Source organism: Streptopelia decaocto (assembly GCF_964273445.1).
Source record: "Streptopelia decaocto genome assembly, contig: HAP1_SCAFFOLD_178, whole genome shotgun sequence".
NCBI lineage: Eukaryota > Metazoa > Chordata > Aves > Columbiformes > Columbidae > Streptopelia > Streptopelia decaocto.
This window is the reverse complement of record NW_028116306.1, coordinates 64330-88389: the sequence shown is the minus strand read 5'-3', so window position 1 is coordinate 88389 and position 24060 is coordinate 64330. Positions and strand designations below refer to the sequence as shown.

The 24060-nt window shown below is 48.0% G+C and overlaps 1 long non-coding RNA gene across 17 annotated transcripts; it reads left to right on the top strand.

Moving 5' to 3' along the window:
* Positions 1-9785: 9785 nt before the first annotated feature.
* LOC309452247 lies at positions 9786-17957 on the top strand. Of its 17 annotated transcripts, XR_014186482.1 has the most exons (9): positions 9853-9917; positions 10107-10390; positions 10486-10571; positions 12059-12165; positions 12242-12341; positions 14591-14874; positions 16256-16495; positions 17411-17549; positions 17919-17957. It is a non-coding gene; the product is annotated as an uncharacterized lncRNA (long non-coding RNA). The 17 variants fall into 17 exon arrangements; XR_014186477.1 differs by lacking the exon at positions 10486-10571 and having other exon boundaries at positions 9845-9917; positions 10197-10390; XR_014186479.1 differs by lacking the exon at positions 10486-10571 and having other exon boundaries at positions 16256-16481; positions 17450-17549.
* Positions 17958-24060: the final 6103 nt, after the last annotated feature.

Genomic DNA, 24060 nt, shown 5'->3' with positions numbered 1-24060 from the left:
TCCTCATCTGCTCTCCATTGGCCAAATCATGAAAAGCCGACCTTCAGCTTCATCCTCAGCTCAGCCCTTTGGCTCCCAGCCTCCCCATGACCAGCTGTTCCACTGCCCACCCTTCGCACCACCTTCCTCCCTGCAGCAGCGAGAAGGAGCCCAGCCAGGTCACCCCTGGTTCCTCCAGAAAGTGTCAGTGTAAGCAGCACCGTGGAGCAGACAGCAGCCCCTGTGCTCTGGCTGTGAAGGACAAGGATCAAGTCTCCAGCCCTCAGGGAAGAAGAAGAAGAATCTCACAGGAGGGCTCAGTGTCCCCTGCAGGGAAGGAGGTGGCAGGCAAGGGTCCCAGCGGTGGCAGGGAGGCACCCAGCTGTCAGCACCGAAAGATCAGGCCCGTGGTGCAAGTGTCAGGCCCCAGGACCTGTCTGGACACAGGGCCCATCTGCCCCCTCAAGAGGAAGAAAAGAGGAGATGGAGGAGACTTAAGAGTGCTGCTCAGGGTTAGAATTAGGTTTAGCATTAGGGTTACAGATTGTGGGTAAGGGTTAGAATGAGGGCTTGGGTTTAGGTTTAGTGTTTAGGGTTTGAGTTAGTGATAGGGTTAAAGTTAGGTTTAGGGGTTAGGATTAGGATTAGAGTTACAGTTTGCTGTTAGGTGCTACGGTTAGACTTAGGGTTAGATGAGTGTTAGGGGTTAGTGAAGAGTATTATGGTAAGTAGTTAGGGTTAGGGGTAGGGACAGAGTTAAGGTTGGGTTTTGGTTAGAGGTAGGTTTATGGTTTAGGTTTAGAGTTAGTGTTAGTGGTTAGGATTAGGGTAGGGTTAGGGATGAAGAATTGGCATTGTAGTTAGTGGTATGGTTTGTGGATAAGGGAAATGGTTAGATTTTGGGTTTGAGGTTAGGATTAGGGGTCTGGTAGTGCTTGGAATAGTGGTTAGGGTTAAGAGTGTTAGAGTAAGGGTTGGAATTTGGGGTAGAGCTGGGGTTAGCGGTTAGGACCAGGATCAGAGTTTTGCTGAGGGTTATCATTTGTTGGTTATTGTTTCTTGGCTAGCGTGTATTAGTTAGGATTAGAGTTAGGATTAGTGTTTAGGGTTAGGTTTTGGTGTTAGGGTTAGGGGCTAGGGTTAGAGGATATGTTAGGTTGAGAATTAGTGCTACAGGTTAGGAGTAGGTTTTTATTAGCATCAGAGGTGGGGCTAGTGTTTCGTCAGATGTAGGGATAGGGCTTTGGGTAAAGCACAGGGTCAGGATTAGAGTTACCAGTTAGGGATTAGGATTAGTGTTAGGTTGAGATAAAGTGTATGGTGAGGCTTAGATAAGGGTTAGGGATTTGGGTGTAGAGTTAGAGTTAGCATTAGGTAAGGTTTCAGGTTAGGTTTAGATTACAGGTAGGTTTAGGGGTTAGGGTTATAGTTAGGATTAGGCTTTGCGATTAGGGTTAGTCGTTAGTTTTCGAGTTCTAGTTAGAGGTAGGATTAGACTTAGCCTTAGGGAAAAGAATTAATTTTAGTTTTAGGGATAGGATTTGGGTTAGTGTTAAGGTGTAGGGGTTATTGTTAAAGTAAGTATGAGGTTTAGAATGAGGCTTGCAAGCTAGAGTTGGGGTTAAGGTTTAGGAGTTAGGTTTAGAATAAGTGTTAGGGGTTTGTTTTTGTGGTTAGAGTTAGAAGTAGATTTAAGGATAGGGTTATAGTAAGCAGTTAGGATTTAGGGTTATGGTTATAGTTAGGCTTAGGGTTAGATTAGGGTTATTGTTAGGGTTTGGTGTTAGGGCTTTGGTCAGGGCTAGAGTTAGCATTAGGTTTCAGGTTTAGTCTTAGGGTTAGGATTTACAGTAAAGGTTAGAGTTAGGGTAAAAATTAGGGCTTAATTTAAGGGTTAAGTTAGGGTTAGATTGAGAGTTAGGGTTAGGATTAGGTATAGGTCTAGCATTTAGATAAGGGTTAGGTTTTAGATAAGGTTGAGGGTTAGTGTTAGATAAGGTTTTGGGTTAGGGGATAGAGTTAGGGTTAGAGTTTGGGATAGGCTTAGAGAGCATGGTTAGGGTTAGTGTTTGGGGTTAAGGTTTTAAGTGAGGGTTATGGGTCAGGTTTTGGGTTAGTCTTAGAGTTGGGATTAAACTTTGGGCAAGAGGTTAGAGTATAGCGGTAAGGGTTAGGGTTAGGAGGTTGTGTTTGGGTTAGATGAGGTTTAGGATTAGGGGTATGTGTTAGAGTTAGGCTTTAGGGTTAAGAGTTATGGTTAGTGCTAGAGTTAGGAGCTAGGGATTAGTCTGAGAGGTAGGGTTTGAGGTTCGGGTATGTGTTTGCATTGGGGTTTGGGTTAGGTGTTCAAGTATTAGGGGTAGGATTTGATTAGTGTTAGAGTTCGAGAGTAGTGTCAGTGGAAGTGGTTAGGGTTAGGGGTTAGTTTTAGGAGGTAGGGCTAGGGTTAGGGTTATGTTTAGAGTCAGGGTTAGGGTTAGAGTTAGCTTTAGGGGGTTGATGATAGGCTTAGGTATTAGGGAGAAGAATAAGGGTTAGATTGAAGGACAAGATTATGGCTAGGATAAGTGGTTAAGACTTAGGTTTAGAGTTATACTTCCTTTTAGGGTTAGATTAGAATCGTGTCAGTGGAAGTGGTTAAGGTTAGGGATTAATTTTAGGAACCAGGGCTAGGGTTAGGGTTATGTTTAGAGTCAGGGTTAGGGTTAGAGTTAGTGGGAGGGTCAGGGTTTGATTAGGATTAGGGTTAGAATTAAGGTTAGGGCTTTTGGGTTTGGGTTAGGGGTAGAGTTTGGTTTTAGGTTGAGGCTTAGATTTGTGATTACAGTAAGAAGGCTAAGCATTAGATTTAGAGTTGGAGTTAGAGTTAGGGTTAGGGGTTTGCATTAGCGTTCCATTAGGGTGAAGAGAATTGGGTAGAATTTAGGGTTAGGCTTTGGGTTGAGGGAGTAGCATTAGTGGACATAGTTAGGACTAGCTTAGGTGTAAGGGTTGGGGTTTGGGGTAAGAGTTAGCGGTTGGTCTTAGAGTTAGGGGTAGGAATTATAATTAAGATTAGGGTAAGGGTTAGATAAGTTTAAAGTTTAGGGGTTAGGCAGTAGTGCTAGAAAAGGTGGTTAGGGTTAGGTTTTAGAATTCTGTTGGAGATAGGGGTTCAGGTTCATGGCTAGGGAGTAATGTTATTGTAAATGGTTAAGATTAGCATAGGAGATTAGGTTTAGGGGTGAGGCTAGAGTTAGGGTTAGAGTTAGGGTTAGGATTCTGTTTAGAGGTCAGGTTAGGGTTAGATTTCATGTTAGGGTTACTGTTGGGTTAGGCTGGTTTAAGGGTTATGGTTAAAGTTAGGTTAGTGATAGGGTTATGGTTAGGTTAAGGTTAGGGTTTAGGTTTAGTGTTAGGACTAGGATCCAAGTTAGGGTTAGAGTTAGTATTAGGGTTTAGGCTTACCATTAAGGTCATAGTTAGCGTTAGGGGTCAGCATTAGAGTTATCATAAGTGTTCGGTTTGTGTTAGGTTAATGGGTAAGGGTTTGAATTAGGGTTAGTTTAGGGTTAGAGTCAGTCGTAAAGGCTGCAGGTTAGGATTTAGGGTTAGGGCTTGGTTTAGTGTAGTGTTTGGTTTAAAGCTGGTGTTAGTATGATGGGTTAGGGTTAGTTTTAGGGTTAGGCTATGGTTATGGGTTAGGGTTAGAGGTTGCATTAGGGTAAGATTTCAATGGTTCGAGTTAGGGTAAGGGTAGAGTTAGGGTTAGTTTTAGTGTAAGTGGTTAAGGTTAGAGGTAGGGATAGGCTTAGGTTTAGGGTTAGGTTTAGGTTTTGGGTTATACTAGGGTTAGTTTTCGGGTTGAGGGGGTTTGGTTTAGGTTAGATTTTGTGCAAGAGGTAGGGTTAGGGTGGTGTTTGGGTGAATGTTATGGTTAGGTGAATAATAGGTGTAGGGTAAGTTTTAGGTTTAGTGGTTAGGATTATGATTAGGGTAAGGGATGGATAAGTGTTAGGGTTATGGCTTAGGGAGTTTTGTTATTTGAATGGTCAGTTTTAGGTTTTAGATTTATATTGAAGGGTTAGGGCTAGGACACTGGCTTAGGGTTAGAGGTAGTGTTAGTGTTATTTTTGGGATAGGGGTTTAGGGTTATAGTTAGAATGATGGGTTAGGATTTAGCATTAGATTAGAGATAGGTTTAGGTTAGGCTTTAGGGTTAGGCTTAGAGGTTGAGTTAATGGTTAGGGTTAGATATTGGGGTTGGGTTAGTGTTAATTTTAATCTAAGTGCTTACGGTTGGTGGCTGGGTTCATGGGCTAGGGATATGAATGGGGCTGGGATTAGATTAGGGTTATGTTTAGCTTTAAGGTTTGGGTTAGAGGTGAATTTAGGGGTTAGGTGTAGATTTCAGGTTAGAATTAGCATTAGGTTAGGTTAGGTTAGTTACGGCTTACCATTAAGGTTAGGTTAGTGATAGAGTTAGTGTTAGGTTAGGGTTAGAGTTTAGTATTGGGGTTACAGTTTAGGGTTACTGTTAGAGTCAGGGTTAGGGCTCAGTTTTAAATTCACAGTTAGAATTAGTGGTAGGGGTTAGGATTAAGGTTAGGGTATGGGTTGGAATAGTGTTACGTTTCGGGGTTAGGGTGTAGTTTGGATTTACATTTAGGGTTTGGTTAGTGTTCAGGTTAGAGTTAGGGTTAGTGGTTAGTTTTAGATTTACAGTTAGGGTTAGGTTTAGGGGCCAGGGAGTTGTGTCAGTGGAAGTGGTTAAGGTTAGGGTTTAGTTTTAGGATTTAGGGTTTGAGTTAGGGTTAAGTTTCAGATTAGATTTAGGGTTAGGGTTAGATTAGAGTTAGATGATGGTGTTTACAGTTACACTTATGGTTAGGGGTTTGGATGAGGTTTACAGTTAGGATTAGATTAGTGTTAGGATATAGTTAGTCTTAGGGCTAAGGATTAGGTTTCGGAGTTAGGGAATAATGTTAGTGTAAGCAGTTAGGGTTAGGTTTTAATATTAGGGTTGAAGGGTAGGACTAGGGTTAGGGTTAGAGTTAGGATTATGGGTAAGTATTAGAGTTAGATTAGGTTTAGAAGAGGGTTAGAATGTAGGCTTGGAGTTAGCATTAGGGGTTAGTTTTATGTTTTGGGTTAGAGTTAGGATTACGTTTTAGCTTTAGCTTTAGGTTAGAGTTAGGGATGGGGTTAGCATTAGGGTTAGGGTTAGTGTTAGGCAATAGTGATAGTGGAATGGTCAGAGTTAGGTTTTAGATTTATATTAGAGATGGAGGTTGGGGTTGGCATTAAGGGTTGCAATTCTGGTTAGTGGTTAGGGGGTAGTGTTAGTGTAAGTCGTTAGGATTAGTGTAAGGGGTTAGGTTTAGGCGTTGGGGGTTGGGATAGCTTTAGGGTTAGGTTAATGGGTTAGGGTTTGAATTAGGGTTAGTTTAGGGTTAGAGTCGGTCGTAAGAGTTGCAGGTTAGGATTTAGGGTTAGGGCTTGGTTTAGTGTTTGGTTTAAGGCTGGTGTTAGTATGATGGGTTAGGGTTAGTTTTAGGGTTAGGCTAGGGTTATGGGTTAGGGTTAGAGGTCACATTAGGGTGATATTTCAGGTAATAGTTTGGGTAAGGCTAGGGTTAGGGTTAGTGTTAGGATTATGGGGGTTTTGGTTTAGGTTAGATTTTGGGCTAAGAGGTAGGGCTAGGGTGGTGGTTGGGTTAATGTTAAGGTTAGTTTTAGGTGAATGATAGTTGTAGGGTAAGTTTTAAGTGCAGGGGTTAGGATTAGGGTTAGGGTAAGGGATGGATAAGTGTTAGAGTTAGTGCTTAGGCAGTGGTGTCAGTGGAAGTGGTTCGGGTTGGGGTTTAGCTCAGGGTCCCAGGGGGATTTGTCAGGTTCCAAGGCCTGGATGAAGAGCTCCCTTCTTGGTCGCACACATCCACAAAGACAGGGACACGTCTGTGACTGATCTGCCTGGCGCTGTCCCACCAGCAGTGGCAGATGCATCCTGAAGAGGAGTGGAGCTGCCAGGCGCTGTCAGAGGATCTCCCTGAGGTGCCACTCGCTGCCCACCCAGACTCACACACTGTCCCTGGCTGTGACAGATACACCAGCTACGAGCTCTGGACACAGGACACAACAGTCCAGCAGCAAAGACCATCTCTCCTGTCCTGAAAGACTCTTATGACCCCTGGAGCCCAAAGCCATGGACCACATGAACTCATTGGACATTTTAGAGGTGTGGCCTATAGGCTGAGGAATGAGATCTGTGTGTATATCCAGAGATAGGAAAAGTGCTGTTGATTAACTGGAATGTATTGGAGAGTGTGGGACCCGGGCACAACACAGATGGTACAGAATAAGGGGGGGGCACTGTCCTGGTTTCAGCTGGGAGAGAGTTAATTTTCTTCCTAGTAGCTGGTAGAGTGCAGTGTGTTGGATTTAATCTGAGAAGAATGTTGATAGCACAGGGATATTTTGGTTGTTGCTAAACCATGTTTATACCAAAGCAAGGACTTTTCAGCAAGGAGGCTGGAGATGCACAAGAAGCTGGGAGGGGCACAGGCAGGACAGCTGGCCCAAGTGGTCAAAGGGATGTTCCACACCGTATGATGTCATGCTTGGTATGTAAACTGGAGAAAAGTTATCTGGGGGACCGCTGTTTGGGATCTGGCTGGGTGTCACTCAATGGGTTGTGAGCAATTGCATTGTGCGTGACTTGGTTTATATCTCCTGTTATTAATATTACCATTTTTGCAATTGCTACTATTACTACTGCCATTATTATTATTATAATTACTATTACTATAATTATTTTATTTCTTATCATTATTATATTATATTTGTTGTAGCTGTTGTAGCTGTTGTAGCTGTTGTAGCTGTTGTAGCTGTTGTAGCTGTTGTAGCTGTTGTAGCTGTTGTTGCTATTGTTGCTGTTGTTGCTGCTGTTGCTGCTGTTGCTGTTGTTGCTATTGTTGCTGTTGTTGCTGTTGTTGCTATTGTTGCTGTTGTTGCTATTGTTGCTGTTGTTGCTATTGTTGCTATTGTTGCTATTGTTGCTATTGTTGCTATTGTTGCTATTGTTGCTATTGTTGCTATTGTTGCTATTGTTGCTATTGTTGCTATTGTTGCTATTGTTGCTATTGTTGCTATTGTTGCTATTGTTGCTATTGTTGCTATTGTTGCTATTGTTGCTATTGTTGCTATTGTTTTGCCTTTCTGTCTCATTAAACTGTCTTCATTTTAACCCAAGATGTTTGTTTCTTTCCTGATTCCCTCTCCCATCCCACTGGGCTGGAGGAAGTAAGAGAAGGGCTGTGTGTGATGTTCAGCTGCCTGCTGGGTTAAACAAAACAGTCCTGGTGAAAGGAGTGATCATGCAAGGTGTCCCAGAGGAAGAGGTGAACCTGAGGAGGGCACAGGGTAACAAGGGCCCTTCAATGCCAGGACAGGCTGTGAGGAGCCAGGATGCCAAAAGATGTCAGACTGGAGAATGTTTCAGGACACCATCTTGGTTCAGCCCTCCTCTGCCTTTTGTGCCATGAGAGACACCCCATGGTCCTGCCCAGCCTTGTCCTCGGCTCCTGAGCCAGCTGGGAAGATGGAAAGGGCTCAGCAGCAGTGATCCTCATCCAGCTGGGTCTGTTTCCCAGCCCAACCAGCGTGGCCAGAGCAGAGTCACCCATGGCCCCAGGGCACCACAGCCTCGCTCTGCAGAGCAGCATCGCCAGCTCAGGGCCCTGTGGGGAGTACAGGGAGGGAACCAGGACCAGCCGGCCAGGCCAGGCTGGACACCCTCACCTGGGGAAAGGGATGTCCCTGGAGAAGAGCAAGGGAGCATTTCTGTGCCTGCAGAGAGGAATCCAGGAGGAAGAGAAACCTCTTTCTGCAGACACTCATTTGGGTCAGGCTGCTCTGTTGCTGGAGCAGGACTCTTGTTCTGGTCTGAGGAGAGGGGCTGGCACTGATGGACACAGGTCATCTGTGGTGGGGATCTGCTGGAGTTGAATCTGCTTTTCCTGTCTGTCCACACCTCCTCAGGAGACACTCTGCATCAGTATCCATTGGAGAATTCTACTATCACATCTTCAAAGTGCTCATTCAAAGTGTCCTCTTTATCTGCTCTCCTGAAACCTCTCTAATTAACTCTACAAGCTTTCTAGAGCTTGAAGAAAATCATGCAGGAGACGTGGCTTGTGAGAGCTTGGGGCATTTTAGTGAGCTCATGCTGCATTTGAGGCTGAGTCCATGAACCTCAGGTACTGAGAACAAACAAAGCTCTCAAGGAGGCAAAGTCAGAAACAAAACTTCGAAGCTCCTTGAAGCATTAATGGGCCCCACTGAGGCCTGTTACTGACAAAGGCTCCCCAGGGATTCGTTGGAGGCTGTGATGACAGGTGCCCTTCCAGTGACATTTCTTCCTCCTGATATCCGGTCTCTATCTTCCAAGTTGCTCTTCTTGCCTTTTTTTCTCCCTCTCCTGCATTTTCCCACTACCATGGAAAGCTTGACCATCTCATAAACTGCCCTTCAAGTAGGGAACCCAACCTGTCAGGCTTCTTGTGGTCTTTCACCTCACCACACAGAAGTAACCTCACCGTGATCTTGTAAAACCCATGAGTGCCTTTCAGCTTCTCTGGTAGACATGACCATGTACCAGCTGCTGTCCTGCCACGTGCTCAGGCAGAATGGACATGACAGCCCATCTCCAAGTCCTCTTCGTGGACAGGGCCTGTCCTAGTGCAGAGGTTCTTTCCCAGCCATGTCCCTGCTGCTGGTCTGTCACCTCCAGAGCCAGAACTGACCCCATGGTCCCCTTCACAGCCACAGGCTTTTTACTGGATTATGAGCTTCTGAGACACAAATTACCTCATAACACCACGCCCATCATTCGCCCAGTAAGGAAGGGGTCTTAAGGTTAGAGTTAGGGGTTTGTCTTAAATTTTAGGATTAGATTTAGGATTAGTATTTAGGTTTACATTTAGGCTTAAGTTTTAGGATTTGGTTTAAGGTAATGGTTGGATTAGGGTTAGTGTTAGGGGTTCCGGAGTTGTCTTAGGGGTAGAGTTAAGTTTTGGGGTTGGATGCTTCACGTGCTTCACCATATGTAGAGGCATTCCTGGGGTCATTATGAATATGTAACACCTCACTGTATTTAAGCACACCTCTTATTGTTTAAAGGTGTGAGTGTTGGGCTGTTTTGCTTATGCTCTAATGAACACGTGTTTAAGGAATACAATTAAGGAATTGGATTAAACGTTGTTTATCCATAGAAAAAGCGTAAGTTATTTATTTCAGTTCTTTATTTGGCAAAAATGATGTGATTCTGTGAAGCACAACCCGTTGTCTTTATCTTTCCACCTCTTTCTGGCATTAATAATGACCAGATAAAACCGATCAGGACAGATACTGAGAAATGCACGTGGCCCATGGTCTGTCACGTTCGTTAGAGCTGCTGCTGTTTTGAGATTCCAGGAAGCGGAAACTTCTCTTCAGCGACTTTAAAATGGAACCTGTTCTCAGCAGCCAAGACTTTTCCTCTGTGACAGGACAGAACACTCCAGGTGTGGAATCCACCGGCCCTTAGTGCTGCTGCAGCCAGCGAGTGAGGTGACAGCGAGCGCGGACACCGTGTGACCGCGGGACGTGCCGATCGCACTTTGTGCTGCGGGTTCAGCGGCTGCGGAGCGGGGGAGGGAGGAGTTTATTTGAGAGCCGAGGCTGATCTTCAGTTCAGTGGATTTTCCACTGCACTGAGCCACCATGACGGCACGGCTACCCAGAGACTTTTTTATTTTAATAATGGTTCAACTCATTCAGATTTCGTATAAAAACTTGGCGGGTCAGGCGAATAATGGGACAGCTCTGGCGGGGTCCTGCCGGCAGCGCGGCTCGCCTAGCCCGTCCCGGTGACGCAATTTCCGGCTGCAGCGCTGGGCCGAGCGGAGGCTCCTGAGCGGGTCCGGGGGGGCCGAGCGGCGGGTCCGGGTTGGCGAGCGGCGGGTCCGGGTGAGCGAGCGGCGGGTCCGGGGGGGCGAGCGGCGGGTCCGGGGGGGCGAGCGCCGGGTCCGGGGGGCGAGCGGCGGGTCCGGGGGGGGCCGAGCGGCGGGTCCGGGGTGAGCGAGCGGCGGGTCCGGGGGGGGCGAGAGGCGGGTCCGGGGGGCGAGCGGCGGGTCGGGATCGGGGCGGGACAAGCGCCCGCGGCCGGGGCGCGCGCACAAAGGTCCGTGTGCGAACAGGCCCTTGGAGCCCCCGGTCCGGGAACCGCCGGAGCTGAGCCCACAGCTGCCGGCCTGTTGGTGCTTGTGCAGGGGGCAGCGCAGAGGCCGCCATGGGAAACCCGGGTGTCCCCAGCACGTTCCTGTTGGAGCAGCACGTGGTCTGTGCAGCTTCGTGTGGGACAAGGGAGGCGACTGTGTCCGTGTTGACTCAGGTCGGTGCAGCTGCGCTTGGATTTAGAGCAGTAACCCTGGCTGGCTGAGCCTTGGGGGTTTTTATTTCTGAGAATGACAGGGGTCTGTTCAGCAGGTCTTTAATTGCTGTGCACTTTTACCCTGACAAGAAGGATTCATTTTCAGTGTTATTCATTCAACATAGCTCTCTCCATTGTACGGGTAAGTTTTCCCGCTCTCAAAGGTTCCCTCTCCATTTGGTGGTTGAATTTCTCATTGTCTCTGCTGCCATTTGTTTTCCTTCTCCTGCAAAGTGAGGTGGAAAAAAGAAGGCAAAGGCTCCGCTGCTTCCAGGCGGGGACTTGGTTGCTTGTGTAATGCACGTCTAGTTCATCTCGAGGAAGACAGAGATGAATGCTGTTAGAAATCAATAAGCTGCGTCCTGTTGGAGGGACAAAGTGTGTTGGGTTTGAAGCCGTTGGGCAGGACGGGAGGAGCTGCCTTCTTGGGTCAGTGATGGGTGTTGGCATGTATTATCTGAGCTGGAGCTGATGTCTGTCACCACTTGAGCTCTAGAATTACTCTGAGACCCAGGAATCTCCAGTTCCTTGTGCAGCTTTTCCAAGCTGTGGAATGCCCTTTCTGTCACAGGCTGTGACGCAGCCCATGGAGAAGGGGGCACTGTTTGAGGTTCCTCAGTGTGTGCGTTAGGGAGGCGTCGTTCTTGGGCTCACACTGGGCGTTACGAGGAGACGCTTTCACATGAGCTGAAGGCAGGTCTGTGTACCCAAAGCTGTTAACCGGTGTTAACAAACGCTGCTGCCGAGATTTGGGGGTGACGGCACCAGCCGGTCGTGACGAGCGTGGATGTTGCTGAACCGCAGACACCGTCTCGTCCAGGCTGCACAGCCAGAGCGTTTGAAGGGTGGTGTCCCAGCTTCCTTTGCTTGCAATGAGCACTCGTGTTGGGATTTGCTTTTTAAGGAGGGTGCTCTGCTTGAATCTTTTGCGTTGGGGTTTGTTCTGTTATTTCTGCAATGCCATGAAAGCTGAAGTGCAGGAGGTTGAGAGCTGTTGGAGCAGAGATCAGCACATCTTGTATTGCTTGGATTTTTGTGGGTTTCTGAAGGAGAGAAGACTTGGATCAGTTGGACCCCAAAAGGACATTTTGTACAGATACACAGGCACGTCATAAGAAGAGCCAGAGGCCACGAAAGCAATTGCAAAGAGCAAGTTTTATTGTAGTTCCCTCTCTTCTCGGGGATCTCCGAAGCCGCACCTGAGCTCCCAGCAGAGGTGACAGCAGCGGGGACGCAGGCGCTGGTCAGTCCAGCCCTGCTGGAAGGTCACTGGGCCTGCTGAGCTCGCCTGTATTTCACGGCTTCAGGCAGGCGCAGCCTCCCGCTCTGTCTCACAACAAAGCAGGAATCTCAGACACAGTGATAAGGTGCCCAGAGTTTCTCACAGTCCTGTGTTATCTGACACAGAGGTTCTGCTCATCAAGCACACAGGGTCAGTAGAACAGTTAGTGTGATGTATGTGCTTTTTCTACAGACATGTGCAAGTCACTTGAGCGTATTTACATTTAACTAATTACCTCGCCAAATCTTTCGCTATATCCCCTTACAGCGTTTTGTTCCAGGTTTTCCCTGGTGATTTGAATGTGTTCTTCTTGTTCCTGAAAAACTAATTTGTTTCCTTTCCTGCAGCCCTGCCTTCCAGGAGAAACAGCTACAACGCTCTCCCTGTGTGCTGCAGCCGTCCCGGCCCTTGTGCTGAGACCGAGCTCATCACTTGCACAGTACAGACTGTCCTGGTTAGCGCTGCGGAAGCTTCTGCGGTACCGAGCGTGGTTGGGAGATGCAGCGCACGAGCTGCTGTTGTGCTTGCAGGGAAAACTGGCTGCTCTCGGTGTGGGGAAAGCAGGAGGATTCGTTTTGTTCCCGCCTGAGCTGTGGTGGGTGAGGAGGTTTTGAGTGCCGCGCAGGACAGGTGAGTGTGTCTGTAGATGGAGATGTTTTAAATTAGCCAGTGTCACACGCTGCCTGTAAAAGTGTCTGTGCAATCCCTGTGTCAGACGAGGCTCTGGGCACAGCCGGGCTCTTGGTGCTGAGGCTGCTTGGGAGAATGCGACCTGGCCCAGGGCTGTGGTTTGACTTGGAGCTTTACTGTTGTGGGAAGACTTTAGCAAGCAGCGTAGCTTATTGCTACCGAGAGTTTTCTAGCAGTGAGCACGGCCTTCCGCTGAGTGAAATTTCCATTTCCGGAGAGTTTTCAGCCAGTTGGTGCTGCCGAGTGTCCCGAGTGAGCCCTGGTCCTGGGAACCCCCGGAGCTGAGCCCACAGCTGCCGGCCTGTTGGTGCTTGTGCAGGTGGCAGCGCAGAGGCTGCCATGGGAAACCCGGGTGTCCCCAGCACGTTCCTGTTGGAGCAGCACGTGGCCTGTGCAGCTTCGTGTGGGACAAGGGAGGTGACTGTGTCCGTGTTGACTCAGGTCGGTGCAGCTGCGCTTGGATTTAGAGCAGTAACCCTGGCTGGCTGAGCCTTGGGGGTTTTTATTTCTGAGAATGACAGGGGTCTGTTCAGCAGGTCTTTAATTGCTGTGCACTTTTACCCTGACAAGAAGGATTCATTTTCAGTGTTATTCATTCAACATAGCTCTCTCCATTGTATGGGTGAGTTTTCCCGCTCTCAAAGGTTCCCTCTCCATTTGGTGGTTGAATTTCTCATTGTCTCTGCTGCCATTTGTTTTCCTTCTCCTGCAAAGTGAGGTGGAAAAAAGAAGGCAAAGGCTCCGCTGCTTCCAGGCGGGGACTTGGTTGCTTGTGTAATGCACGTCTAGTTCATCTCGAGGAAGACAGAGATGAATGCTGTTAGAAATCAATAAGCTGCGTCCTGTTGGAGGGACAAAGTGTGTTGGGTTTGAAGCCGTTGGGCAGGACGGGAGGAGCTGCCTTCTTGGGTCAGTGATGGGTGTTGGCATGTATTATCTGAGCTGGAGCTGATGTCTGTCACCACTTGAGCTCTAGAATTACTCTGAGACCCAGGAATCTCCAGTTCCTTGTGGAGCTTTTCCAAGCTGTGGAATGCCCTTTCTGTCACAGGCTGTGACGCAGCCCATGGAGAAGGGGGCACTGTTTGAGGTTCCTCAGTGTGTGCGTTAGGGAGGCGTCGTTCTTGGGCTCACACTGGGCGTTACGAGGAGATGCTTTCACATGAGCTGAAGGCAGGTCTGTGTACCCAAAGCTGTTAACCGGTGTTAACAAACGCTGCTGCCGAGATTTGGGGGTGACGGCACCAGCCGGTCGTGACGAGCGTGGATGTTGCTGAACCGCAGACACCGTCTCGTCCAGGCTGCACAGCCAGAGCGTTTGAAGGGTGGTGTCCCAGCTTCCTTTGCTTGCAATGAGCACTCGTGTTGGGATTTGCTTTTTAAGGAGGGTGCTCTGCTTGAATCTTTTGCGTTGGGGTTTGTTCTGTTATTTCTGCAATGCCATGAAAGCTGAAGTGCAGGAGGTTGAGAGCTGTTGGAGCAGAGATCAGCACATCTTGTATTGCTTGGATTTTTGTGGGTTTCTGAAGGAGAAAATCGACCCCAGCATCGGTTGGACTCCAGAAGGACATTGTTTGAAAATGCGTAGCCAGGTTCCAGTGATGTGTTGGCTTGGGCATGAATGACTGGAAGTGCCTGTTGGGAGAGCTCCGTTGGTGTGGACCCGTGGAGCCTTTATGATTGAGCTTCCAGGTGTGAGAATACAAAAGGAAACTTGAGCTCGAGCCGGTCTTCCTCTCGAACCAAAATGGTTTTGACTCCTGCCCAGATTTCTGAGAGAGCCGTGAACGTTCCAGGCAGCCGAGGCTGTGGCCCAGGGTGGGTGAGTCGCCCGCTCTGCAGTTGTCCAGCGGGCCCTGCAGATAATGTTTGAGGTGACAAAGCTCTTGGCAGGCGACAGCGTTTGAGTTCATTTGCTTCTATCTGGGGATATATGGACCAGCTGAAAAGGTGGTGTTTGTGTTTACCCGCAGCAGACAGACAGACCCCTGGAGTGTTCATGTGCCCTTGTCGATGAGTGAGGAAATTGTCTGCGAGACGGAAAAGGGAAGAGTCCGGGGACAGGTTTTAGGTGTTTTTTCCAGCTCCCTGCAAAACCTGGGCTTTTAGTGTTTTGTTCCAGGTTTTCCCTGGTGATTTGAATGTGTTCTTCTTGTTCCTGAAAAACTAATTTATTTCCTTTCCTGCAGCCCTGCCTTCCAGGAGAAACAGCTACAACGCTCTCCCTGTGTGCTGCAGCCGTCCCGGCCCTTGTGCTGAGACCGAGCTCATCACTTGCACAAGTACAGACTGTCCTGGTCAGCGCTGCCGAAGCTTCTGCGGTACCGAGTGTGTTTGGGAGATGCAGCGCACGAGCTGCTGTTGTGCTTGCAGGGAAAACTGGCTGCTCTCGGTGTGGGGAGAGCAGGAGGATTCGTTTTGTTCCCGCCTGAGCTGTGGTGGATGAGGAGGTTCTGAGTGCCGCGCAGGATGGGTGAGTGTGTCTGTAGATGGAGATGTTTTACAGGCAGCGTGTGACACTGGCTAATTTAAAAGTGTCTGTGTGATCCCTTTCTACAGGCAGGTGCAAGTCACTGGAGTGTATTTACATTTAACTAATCACCTTGCCAAATCTTTCGCTATCTCCCCATATATTCCACCCCCTCGCTCAGGTTCTTGCTTCTGCTGGGGCCAACGAAGCCAGCGTTGTTCATTTGTGCTTGTGAGGTGTAGCACAGAGCAATTTACAGGGGCACACAATAAACACAGAAAAAGGAAAAAACATATTTCTGCAATAATCAGGTGTCCCATTCATCTTGCCAAGGAGTTACACGAGCTATTCAGCCAGGCATTATCAGTAGATGGTTTCACTTGCCGCATTAGTTCCAAAGATGTGAGATGATGTCACCTTCCAGTAATACACACGCTGCTGCTCCAGCTCCGTCAGCTGGTGTCACTCTGGGTTTAACAACCTGCTGTGGGCTCATTGCCCACACAGACTGGAAAGTCGTGGCCTGCACTTTTTCAGATTGGACTTCAATCGGATGGTGAGTCTGTGACACCAATAACATTGTTCCAGAGCTGTCTCCTCTAGATAAAACACAGGTGTTCACTGAAGATACCTGACATACAAGAGCTCGAGAATCTGATGTTAGCAAAGGATGTAACATAGGAGGAGGTCAGGGTACAAAACCACACAGCATTCTCTGGAGTCATATGAATTTTTACATCTAGATCAATAGGCTGCAGTCCCACTTCACAATGCATTGGTGGGAATAATTTCATTTCCCCTGTAGTTGGTGCTGACACTGTATCCACAGCAGTGTATACATATTGCCAGGCCCTAGATGGGGGTACGTGGCCAATATAATCAACCTGACAGGTATTCAAGGCCCACTGACCCCGTTTTACCTTTCCCCATGCTCTTAAATGCAGCTGTGTACAAGCAGCACAATGATGTGAGCATGTTCTACAAGTATATAACAGCAAAGGGGTTTGATTGTGACCAGTGTCCCATGCGTGTGCAGCATAAGCTGATCCACGTCCACAAGCTATATGCACATTTAGAGCCTGAGCATGCAGCTCACCAGAGGTCACATTATCTGCTTTCTTACTGGTTTGGGACTCAAATGAATCAACTTTATTGTGCTCTGCTATTAACCCTTCACAAGGGGACTCCTCCTCCGCAGGAGATGTAGGGATGAAAATTCTCCAATGCCCTAAAAATCCTAAAAAGGCAGGTAATTGTTTTATTGGAGCTGGTAAGAAAGCTGCTGCACTGTGTGCTGTACTTTAGCTGGTGTTTCTCTAAACTGCCTATGCCAAACTATTTCTAAAAATAGTACGGTAGCACAAGGGCCCTGCATTTTCTTCAGAGTAATTGCCCAGCCCTGGTCCTGCAAAAGCACCTTCAAAAATTCAGCGGCTGCTTCAGTTTCTTGTTGTGACGCTGCCACAATCAACAGATCATCAATATCATGGCAATCAGTAACAGTACCCGACCATAGTGCTGTATCAGCTACTATCATCTGGTGGCAAACGGAGGGATTGTGTTTGTATCTCTGAGACAATACTCGTCAAGTCTATGGCTTTTGTTGCCAGGTAAAGGCAAACTGGTCTCGCACTGGGGTGGCAGGGGGGGTGGAGGGGGGGTGCAGTGTGGGCAGGGGGGCTGGGGCTGGTTGGCTTTTTTGCATAAGCATAAACTTTTACAAGCGGCAAAAACTTTGTGATGGTATGATCCCGCTTATTTCTGATGGTGGGATACCAGCTTGTACTAAGTCATCCCACACTAGTGTTCTCATCGCCTGTGGTGGGGTTTTGATGGATAAAGATCTGTTGCTGAATTAGTCTGGCTCAAAGGAATCTCAAGGCCGCTTTGGGAAGCTGAGAACAGAACCTGCTGTGAGAAAGAGGGGCGTCCTCAATCAGCGGGGTCCTGGCGTGGCATGAATCATCGGGCGCATCATCAGTGAGACTCCAGCGCACGGACAGCCCACGATACTCATTTAGCGAATCCATGCTTGGAGCGTGGACGCGTGATTAGAATATAGTTGCATATATAAGGAGGCTTGTTTCTGTAATAAATGGCTTTGGCGTGATTCACATTGAATCGACTTGTTTTGCTGAGTCCTTTATCGCGCCAACACTCGCCTGTGCTGTAACTCTGCTCAGTGTTGCCGGATTTCCATTCTCCACCACCCAAACAGAGGGTCCTGAAATTACAGCCCCAGTTCCCCTCAAGGCATTTGCCAGAGTGCCGGCATTACCTGTAGCACTTGGCACTGCTACCCTGTCCGAATTGGATCCATAATCAATACATACACCACCCCAATCTAAATCAATACTTTCCTCCATTGTGCACCAATTTCCACGGGACAACACAGATTCAGCAGGTTCAGCGTATGCTGTTAAAACTGCTGCACACAAACATTGATATAGCGTAGGTGCAATAATATCTTGCCTGTCCGGACCTCTGACAGTTTGCAGCTGAGCATATCGTTGTTGTATCTGATCACCATAGGCTATAGGGCTTAAGAAATCTTGTTCATCTGCCGATAAATGGATAGACACAGCTCCACTATCCTAAGCTGGCAAAATCTGTGCCGGAATTCCTTCCCCACTTGTCTGCTGAGAGATCTCTGAAAATGCCGTTAACTCCTTCGGAGAGTGAGTATGTGCGATCCACCCCCTCATCTGCTTGTTCCTGCTAAAGCATCATTTGTATGGGGGGTTGTGCTCCCGCCACCTCCCTGCCATTTAAGTCAGGATCAAGTTCAGACTCAATATTGGAGTCTGAGGATCCACTCCAAATATTTCCATCCCATTCCTCGGGATTCCAAGAGTGGTTTGTGGTAAGAGTACAAACCTGAGAACACAAAAACTCACTTTTGGCACATTTTTCCTTTTGTTCCTTAGCAATAGATGCCAGCAGCCGGTCTGCATTATCCTGCAGCTCATAGCACCGTCTGCTTGAACAGTAATTACTTCTTGTGCGATCGTCTTTACATCCTGTAAAATCTCAACCTCCTTTTCCAGTTCTCTTATTTTACTCTGCAATGCAACAACGTCACAATCTAAGTGCCACAAATGTGATTTCACAGGGCAAACAGAGGAATTTGTCAATTCCTGGTTGTTATATGGCACATTGTAATAAAGCACAGTGGTAATTTTCATTGATTTTACACAGGATTACTGGCTGTAGCAGACTGGTTGCATCAAATAAATGTTGACTTGCTGCACTGGTGGCCTTGGGAACAGCAGATGGCTTCTGGAGGTGGTGACATCTCCTGTGAGCCCAGGAGTGCTGAGCCCATCGTACAGGGAACAACCTCCCCTCCCCGAGCAGGGCAGAGGACCCAGGGGCCGGGCTGCCTGTCCACACTCCTCCCTGCCCCAGCACCAAAATATGTTCCTCGGGGGATAGGTCTCACCAGAGCCCCGAGAAGAATCTGTTTCCCATGGTGCCTTCAAAACACAGGGTACCCCAAGGGCTGGCACTGTCTGCCCTTCACCTCACAGAATCACAGAGTGTCAGGGGTTGGAAGGGACCTGGAAAGCTCACCCAGTGCAATCCCCCCGGAGCAGGAACACCCAGCTGAGGTTACACAGGAAGGTGTCCAGGCGGGTTGGAATGTCTGCAGAGAAGGAGACTCCACAACCTCCCTGGGCAGCCTGGGCCAGGCTCTGCCACCCTCACCAGGAAGAAGTTTCTTCTCATATTTAAGTGGAACCTCCTGTGTTCCAGTTTGGACTCATTGCCCCTTGTCCTGTCACTGGTTGTCACCAGCAGAGCCTGGCTCCATCCTCCTGACACTGCCTCTTTCCATACTGATCACCATGAATTGAGGTCACCCCTCAGTCTCTTCTTCTCCAGCTCCAGAGCCCCAGCTCCCTGGGGAGTTGCTCCACTGCCCAGCACCTCTGGGTGAAGAACCTTTTCCTATGTCCAAGCTGCCCCTCCCCTGGCACATCTTCCTGTCCTTCCCTCGGGTTCCGTCGTTGGTCACGAAAGAGTTCAGTGTCTGTCCCTCCTCCTCCCCTTGTGAGGAAGCTGCAACCGCCGTGAGGTCTCCCCTCAGTCTTCTCTTCTCCAGGCTGAACAAACCCAGTGACTTCAGCCGTTCCTCGTATCTCTTCCTTTCCAAACCCTCCACCAGCTCCGCAGCCTCTTCTGGACACTCTCCAGTAGCTTTATGTCCTCACGGAAAGGGCGGGAAGAGCCCGCCCGCCGCGGCCCCCAGGAGGCGAGGAACTGCTTCCCACCCCCGGGCCCCGCAGCCCGCGGACCATCCTGAAGGGCCAGAGGAGGCTCTGGGGAGCCCGGACACGGGGAGAGGCGGGAGCTCCTCTCTCAGCGGCTTTTCCCGCCACTCCCCTCAGCGGCCGGTACGGGCCGCGCCGGGCGGCCGAACGCTCGCTCCCCTCAGGGCGCTGCCACCACGGCCGCCCTGAGCCCGCCCCCCGCTCCCTCCCCGCCGCCGCCAGCCCCGGACCGGATTCCTCGTCCTTCTGGTCAAACTTCTTAATCACGTCGCCGCCGGTCGCCCCCCCGCTTCCCTTGGAGCCGCAGCGCTCCCGCCGGAAGGCCCGCCCCCCTTCCTCAACCTCCGCGCCTGATTGGGCCGCAGCGCTGTCACTCAACCCCGGACGCGCTTCGGGCCCCTGAGCGCCTTCCGTCTCTCCAAGCCACGCCCTCTCCGTGCTACTGGGGGTGTGGGGGGCGTCTTAAAGGAGCCGCGCCACCATTTTGTGCGGGGTGTGTAAAATCCTGAGATCACTTTGCGTGTGAAACGAAGAAATAAGCGTAACAGCCGGGTCGATTAAACTGTTAAGCGACTTTATTTTGTCAGCGCTGGGCAACACTGGGATCATCCTCCCCAAGTACTGCAAAGACTGGATGCTCTTGTGTTGCTTATATTCACATAATTATTACATATGCATTACAATTTTTAAAAATTTTGACACACAATACATCTATACTAAGAAATAATTCATGATGTTAATTATAACTGTTTAGTTTCTTACTTACATATATTAATTATTAGTTAAATATCAACTAAGCACTCTGCTTCTGAACAACACATCACTTAATCTTCTGTCTCTCTCCTGTCATGCAGAAGGATCTAAAACTTGAAAAATACCCCTTGTTTTGCAGGTGGTCAGAAAGCATTTATCATGTTCGTTAATGGTGGGTACGTCTTTTGTAACTTAATCACAGTATGAATTAATTGGGCAGCTTCTCTTCAGTTGGAAGAGACCCTCAAGATCATTGAGTCCTGGGAATTTAGCATTCGTTGTTGATATGATGAACTATTACTCCTTGGAGCTCATATTCTGGTTGTTTCACACAAAAATGTGCTGTCCAGCATCTCACTTTCCCCCATCCTGGTTCCCGAAGCTTCTCCCCCTGCCCTCACCATCACCCCCAACACACAATATTGTATCTGGCATGAGAAGATCTCGATCTCCACCCGTCTCCCTTCTCCTCCAGTGTATTCCAGATCCCCTTCCACCACCTTCCCCATCTTCCTACCTGTTCTTACATCAGAAAATACATTTCTTACCACCACTGAATTTATCTTTTGTAATTCTGAATATTATCCATGAGTCCCCTCAGCTTTATTTTCCCATTTACAAGCGTCTCACCGATTGCTCTGTCGCCTTCTTCATGTGGTCTCCATGTGCTGTGAGACACTTGCCAAGCTCACCTGCTGGGCCATCTGCTTAATGTGAGTTTTCTTGATTTGTTCTTAATCATAAAATAAATGCAATTTTGTTGCTCCTCTTCTCCAAATATCTATTTGTTGTCTATACCATGCATTTGCTGTCTAGAACTCATTGAGCAGGCAACAATTACAATACCAGTAAAGCTAAGTTTGCTATCAAAACCATCCAGCACAGCAAAACGCCCCCAATGAGCTTGATTTATACAATAAAACACATAATTTCCCCTCAAATACTGAATTAAACATGCAGCTTAAGTTGTCAGTAGCCTTGCTGTTTGTGGCTTCCTTCTTTCTAGGCCACTCCTTCTCGGCACGGAATAAATAAAGGAGTTTCTGGACCCCCTTCAGATGAAAGGCGAAGACAAATTCTTCTCGTGTCCTTTCCAGGAGAGCAACTCGATGGTGTCATGTTTGTGGTGACAAGAGGAGGTGGCTGGGAAGCAACCAGAGCATGGTGTTCCACAGCTGCCCAAGAGCTTAACATTCATAATGCAATGAACAAATGAGTAGAAGAACCATGAATCTGTTTGGAAGCCCCAGTGGTCACTGGTTGGTCGTCAGCCGAGCAACTGGAACCATCCGAGCTCCATCGTGGTGGCAGATCTTTATTTATCTCATTTGATGTCCCAGGAAATATCAGATGGACCAACCTCAAAGTGTCCCACCTGCTATCAGGTCCCTGGTCGTGGCAATAATGAAGAAGATGAGCAATTACGCACAATTTGTTGTGAGAGCAGCCCTCGTTTTAATTTCTGAAAAATTAAATTGGTTTAGATGTTGTCACAGTCCCTTCGGCGATGGACTCGTGATGGTTCTTTTACCTTGACCTCAGAGCGCAAAATTAAGGTGACCAAAATGCCAAGGGGTTATAACTCAATCAAGCAGTGTTACTTTATTAATTTGCCCGTAAAGCGGCACATGATAGAGAGACAGAGTGAGAAAGAGAAAAGGGAAAAGAAACAGGGAGAAGTAAAGATGAGCAATGAGGTTGCGTTTCTCACCATCCAGTTCCAGAAGCTCCCTCTGGTCTCTGGTCCCGTGGAGTCCGGACGGTTCTCTGCCGTGGTTCGGGATCCTCTGGTGGGAAGATCTTCACCGGTGTCCATTCTGGAGTCACCTTGTGTGCTTCTTCACCCCCCTCGCTCCCATTGTTTCAGGCCAGTCTGCCTTGATTTCGCAACCCAGGCTTAACTGCGCAGGCTCGAAGGATCCACGCTTTCTTTTGCCAGTGCTTACGTGTCCAGCATTCAGGGTCTCTCTCTGGTCCACTGGGTGACCTCAGGACCCTTGGCGAGCTCTGGGCATGCTCTTTGTCATTGGCCATTGTTTGAGGGAGCAGGTGGGGGACACGTGTGACTGAGGCTGCAGGTGAGAACACATCTTCTGGACAGCAGCGATTGTCCCTGGGTCAAAGAGACCCTCATGACAACAGCTTTCCGGAGGGGGGGCTGGTTTGGCTGAAGCAGCAGCAAAGTCCACACAGCAGCCATTGTGAGCAGGAGGCCCCCGTATCAGAGAAACAGTTCAAACAATGCTGCTCCTCGGGCCTCTCTCCAAGTCATTGTCCATCTGTTCTTTCGGTCAGGGCCTCAGTTCTCTCAGTTCTTGATGGCGATGGTCAGGCCAATCCTGCTCCATCTCCGGACCCACTCTCACAGATGTTTAGCACGGGTCTGCTGGTCTGGATGAAACGCTTCTCTCGAATCCCATCCACAGGCAACACGGTGAAGTGACCGGCTGGTTCTGTGGGTAAAGTTGTGTCTGCAAGGACTTCTGCTGTCTGACACTGGGCTGTGTTATGTGGCTTTTCCTTCCGGAGCTTCTGGGTTTAGTACTTTCTCCTTTTGGTGCCACGAGTCCTCTGCACCATTCCTGAGAAACACGCGCTCCCCTCCAACATCTTCCGAGAGTTTTTCTATATCCCTGAGTTTTGAAAATTGCTGTTCTCTACATTTCCTTGAGTTCATATCATCTGCAAAGCGGGGTGACCAGTACTGGCTGTCAGTTCGCAGGGAACGGGCTTGTTTTTCAATCGCATAATGAATGCAGATGGATGACACTCAACATTTTTAATTCTGTTTTTCCATGCAATCCAACAAAGACAAATTCAGACAAGCTGCATTTTTTCAGCCAAAGGTTTGAATGACTACTTAAATATGATTAATTTGTCCAAATCCCCTGGTACCATCCTTGTTTTCATGTCTCCTACAGTCTCCCACAGGCAAAAATTCAAGTGGTGTCTGTTTGTTCCGGTGTGTTGCAATAAAAGTTGTTTGCTTTACTCCTCTTAGCAGCATAAACACAAAACCCAAGCAGAGCTCCTTGGTCTCTGAAATTAGGGTGGGTAGAGGACGTTTTTGTTTCCCTACATGCTGCTGGTGGAATCTAAGAGGTGGTGTTAACCCATTAATAGGATATTATGGAGCGAGAGAAAGAAGCAAGTCCTTGCCGTCTACCCAGGTGTTTATATAGTTGGAATATTTGAAAGAATTATTTGAGATCTTCCACAAACTGAGACCACACAATGTAATGTATCTGCTCTCCTGTTTATGGGGAATCATCAAGTCACAGTGAATCTTTATTCTAGTCCTAAAATCCCAGTCCTGCAAAATGTGATGATACTGGTTCTTTTCCAGAGCCCACTGTAGCTCCAGCAGCAAAAACCCTTTTTATTAGACTTTTGCTAAGGGTGTTAATTCATTGAATGCCTAAGTGTGTCTCTTAAAACACAAATTATTCCATTTTGTGAAAGATTTGGGCAACTTTCCTTCTGCAAGGTGGGAGCTTGTTACCATTAGCTCCTGGAGTTCTTCCCATGAACGAAGAAGAAATCGAGGACGCTCTTCCCTATCAATTATATCTCATAATTTAAGAAAATGATGCTTGAAGGGGCAGTTTCAAGCCAGCCCAAGCTTTGTAGATCTAAATCTCAACATCAGCTGAATACCAGGCTCCAAGGGAATTGAAGCAAACTGGATTATATGGCATTATCTATATTGTCGATGTGTAAATCTGGTGTAGAGCGACTCTCTGAGCTGGAGGGACGTGGTTTTAACCCTCAATTTAGGTAACGTAGGAAAATAACTTGAAATGTTATAGATCTCAAGAAAGACTACCTGCTCCAAAAGGTAATATTTGAGTTTAATTCTTTGTGTCTAGTAAAATATGATAAATTCACATCCATGATGTATGTGCATGAGCATTCACCTTCTGAAAACAATCCCACGTCTTTGCATCTTATTGAAAGCAATTGAAAACAAGTCAAAAAAGTGGGTAATACGCAAGACTGAGTTCTTCACCATGACCAATAACTTGTTCCTAACACATAAACTCTTCCAATATCATTTTTCTAGAGTGATTACTCTGAGGCTCAGGTTTTAATCCATCTCGCCTAATTGCACTCTAATCACATCTGCGTGAAATCATCCTGAGAAGAAAAAAATTTGCATTCA